We start from the raw sequence: 4962 nt of genomic DNA, 5'->3' as shown, positions 1-4962 counted from the left end.
GTAGAAAGATGAGACTCTAATGCTTAAATATTAATCAAAGGCTTATATATTTGATAATGATCAGTAACAAGATACCCATACAATCAGAAGCATAACCCAATACCCAACCTAGATATACTAACTACCTTTGACTGCTACAGACACTTGAACATCCGCCTCCATCTCCTCTCTGTCTCTCTTGTCTCCTAGCTCCTCCTCCTCCTTTTCTTCCTCTCCTCCTTACTCCTCCTCTTCTTCTTCCTCTCCAAACTCCTCCCACCTTAGAACCTCCTACATATCCTGTTAAAACCATTTAATGTTGATTATGTGCATACTGAGACTGGAGTAACTGTCAGAGAACTTATCCTGGAGAACTCTGATTCTCCCTCTCTCATCAGCTATTAACTGCCTGCAGCTCTTGATCTCAGGTAAAACCTTATGAGATTTCCCAGTCCAGTTGGCATATCTGTTGGTGTTGTCATTATGCTCATCTTGGTTAGGTAAACACAAGTCAATAGTTTATGGTTGTAGCTTCCCTGTCACGATACAAGGTACTATCTCACAGCATACTCCCTGGTCATTTGCTTTTTGTAATCTTTCTAAACCTATTTTGTTGTGCTCCCTGAGCCTCAGGTGTAAATGTCACGTTACAGATACATCAGTTGGGGCTATAGAATTTAGACTTCATTATCTGCATTTTGCCCAGTTGTGGTTTTCCATAATGGCCTCCGTCTGTTAGAAAAAGAAGCTTCTGTGACGTAAGGAGGTAATCCTACCTGAAGATGCAAGAGTAAGTATTTCAAATACATTTAAAATTATAGCTGTTGAAGGAATTGGTGGAAATAGGTTCTCTTCTATGACGTATGATTTCGTGAGGTATGAGTAGTGCGTTGGGTTTATACTGTCAGTCTTAGTATGGAGGATGTCTTAAGTCTAATCACATGGTATGTGGTTACCACCCTAATTTCAATGCCACTGCTGCACAACTAAGGACACCTTGCCCTACTTGCAATTGTGCTGAATTGTAGACTCTGTAGCTGGCTGGAACTATTGATTACTTCTCTCCCTTGGCACATTCCATAGCATCCTAAGTATATTAGATATCTTTCTTAGTCTTAAGAGAGCTGATGCAAGCTTTCCATGGGTAGCCATGGAAATGCTAAAAATGCTCATTGGCAGTATTTTACATAGCGTGCATTCTGAATCGTTTCTTTAAAAAAATAATGTTTAAATGCTAAATTAAGAAAGTTTCCTTATGTACTTTCATAGAATTAGTAATTTTAGTGAGAATAAAATCATTTATAGCTAAAGGTCATATACATTCGGAATTTTATTATAAGTTTAAAAGGATAACAAAATCACTATAACAAGCATACATTCTCTCATCTTCAGAATTTTACAGAGGATATGCCAGTAAGACAATATTTTAGGGTGCATGCGTTTATCATGACTGAATTCTCTAAGAAGCCAGAATCTCAGCTTCCTTCTTCCTCCTCTTTATAGGAATCTATGTGCTCACTCTGGTTGGAATTTGGGCAAGATCACATTGACTGGTAAAGTTCCCACCTGCACACGCCCACACACTGCTTCCTCAGCATATATATCTCATTCATCTCTGCCATTTCATGGTCATTAACCTCAAAATATTTGTGAAATTTTTGATAGAAAACAACCTCATCTCCCACCCTCAGTACATAACTCAACTCAATTTCATCCTCCATTCTGTGATTGCAAAGTGTCACTTGTTAGCTCCAATTTCATATGACCCCTATGTTGCCATCTATAACCCTCTGGTTTACAATGTGACCATAGTCTCTCAGATTTACAGTTTTCTGATTTCAGAAGTACATACTATTGGTGTAGTTTGTACATCGACTCACACAGGCTTCATAATCTGTGTTGTAGCTCGATAACATAGGTGTGATCAGCTGTCGTTTCTATGTTCTTCTTACCCCACAAAGCTTCCCCACTTACGTTATTCTTTTTATTGATTTTAATTATTATTTTACTTAATCACTTTTCATCCTATTCACTTTTCCCATTAAATTATAGTTCTTATGTTAAAGAATTTTTGATCTTACGCTTCGGTACTTTTAACAATGTTACCCCCACCTTGGCTATTCTCACTTCTTGCTTCATCATTGTCATCATGTTCATCAACATTTAAATGAAAAACCCTTCAGTGCATATTGGTCTGCTATCTTAGCATTGCTGTGTTTTCTGTCTGCTTCATTCTTGAACTTCTGGCCATCATCAATCAACTCCAAAGATCAAGGGAAAATATTCTTCATGTTTTATGTCATTGCTGTGCCCATATTTAACCCACTGATCTACACCCTAAGGAATAAGTATATCTATCTGTATTACCCTGAAGAAAATATTAGAAAGAAAAATATTCATGTCAACTGAACTAATATGGATTTACTTATTAAAACAGAGTCATCAACTGATACATTGTTTCAATTGAGATTATTTATTTTAATCCATTTGTCAATCTAAACATTTGTTCAGAAATTTGTATATATCTAATTTCTATAATTGTCCATTACTGTTTCTTATATAAAATTGTTCACATATGTATAAGAGAAAAAGAGTAAATGAAATACTGTGAATGGAATCTACCTATTTAGTTTATTTTTATCAATGACATCAATGTAATATGTCTTTGATTATATCGTTAGTTAGAAAAGCCTCTTTTGCTTATCATCAATATAAAGAAGATATTTCAAAAAGTTAAAGTCCATCTATGTGAAAAAATACTATACATAAAACTATGATACTTGTGATTTATTTTGGAGATTAATCTTGAAAATCCACTTACTGTCTTCTTCTTTATTGGATTTTATTTGGATTTCTCTTCAGACACTCTATTGTCATTTAAACTTTATGCTGTAGAAACTTCTGTGTTTGAGCCTGTGTCTGATCAGGATCCTAATGGTGTATCTGTTGATTCTTTAGTTTGTACTTTCCCATTTTAATAAAACTTATAGAGATTGACATATATAAGGAGAAACTTTTGTTCTCACTAATTATTGATGTCCAGGTCCTAGAACAAGACTTCAAACTTATTATATCCTTATGGATTTTCTTATCCATTTTATGAAAGCTTTAAAGGAAAATCCTGCAGTCTGTACCTTCTATATCCATCAATGATTTGTTATCATTCCATGGTTCCATATTTATATTTAACTAAATTTATTAGTTTGGTACAGCTTTGTAAATCAAATACTTTATAGCACACTTATGTCCTTGCTTTTAGGATATGTGAAAACTAATAACTGGACTATTACACAGAAAGATTTAAAAGATTTAGTCTTGAGTAAAATTGCTCTGGCTAACTAGTCTACATGAGATTATGGTGAATAACTGATTTTTAAAATTTATTGAATCATGTTTATTAAAGAAATTCTTAAAGTAATACTCAGTTTTTCTTGGTTCTCAAACTTTTGAGAATTTAAAAATAAGTTTGAAAATGTGTGATTCAATTTAAAATTTGTGTAATTATGTTAATACTATAGGTCAATCCTCTTGTAGTACTTATAATTTTTTATATCATAATTCCACCTATGATAAACATAGAATAATTTTGGCACATATTCCATCATACATATAAATAGAGAGAGAACAATATTAAAGGTATCAAAATGAAAATGACCATATTTTTAAGCATAATAACCTGATGAGCAAGTAGAGCTCTTTTGTATTGATTTATTTCTGAGGGTTTTTTTTGGATAGTTTCCTTATTTACATTTCAAATGTCATCCCCTTTTCTGGTTCCCCACCAAAAATGTTCTATCCCATCCCCCCTCCCTGCTTCTATGAGGGTGTTCCCCCACCCACCTACTCCTATCTCCCTGCCCTCGAATTTATTTATCCATCCATTAATTCATTTTTGTGGGGCTCGATAAATAATTGGATCTTTCTCCAATTAGTCTTATCCAATTATTGTTATCACAATTTTTTTCATATTCCATATCATGTTTGTGTAGGACTTCAGATGAAGAGAAGAGGAATAAATGATGTGGTTACAGCTCTACAGATTTGTCCCTCTTTAGGACTCTGTGGGACTCAAATATGTGATTTGTCAAATTGACCACAGAATAAAGTTGAGCCTCACTGTCTCAGCATACTTCTTAGTATTCAAGAGGGGAACTCTACTATCAACCTATTGTCCATAGTTGGAAAAGACACACACACATACATGTAAGTATATAAATTAATGTGGATTAATAAAATAAATACAAAATAAAATGTAAAACAAAAGCCAAACACATATTAAAAACTGAATATACAAAACATATGAAGATAGCTACTATATAGCCAATAAACTGTCGTTTGCTAACTTTCAATTCTTTCACTATAACTTACATGATATGCAAAACTGTTTCTGAAATTTTCAAAAAAAATCATACTTCATGTAAGTTATTATTCTCTCTAAGTAACCACACTAGTAAAACTATTTTGTGAATGGAAAAAAAAACTGTTCTCTTAATTCTTTTCCATGTAAATTACCATAAAATACATCTGAATTCCTTTAGAACAATAAAGGGCAGTATTTTGTTGAATATCATAAAGTTTTCAATGTATGTTATATGCTTTGTATTAACTTCTGTAATTACTCTTTTTAATGCTTACAAAAGAAAAAGTAAAGGACAAATTATAAAAAGCAAAGGAAATTGGTTAGAATTAAAGACACTTACTTTAGTCTTACAAATCATTGTGATAGTTTAAGATTTTTAGATTGTTCTGTTTTCTAACTATTTAGTCCTGATAGAGCACACCTGATTCTGTAGTCACAATGGTGCCCCGATTCTTTTCATTTAGACAATTTATTGTTCTGATTTTCTTAAATGGGGAACAAATCAAGGCAGTATTGATACTTGGAGAAACTAGTTATGCCTCTGGGGTCTCTGTCTGTTGTGCAGCCAGAGGTTCCTAAGAAATATAGAGAATCTCACATCCACTCACACCTACTGGATCAGA

This window comes from Grammomys surdaster, unplaced genomic scaffold (assembly GCF_004785775.1).
Source record: "Grammomys surdaster isolate TR1022 unplaced genomic scaffold, NIH_TR_1.0 126086, whole genome shotgun sequence".
NCBI lineage: Eukaryota > Metazoa > Chordata > Mammalia > Rodentia > Muridae > Grammomys > Grammomys surdaster.
This window is presented reverse-complemented; position numbering follows the sequence as displayed.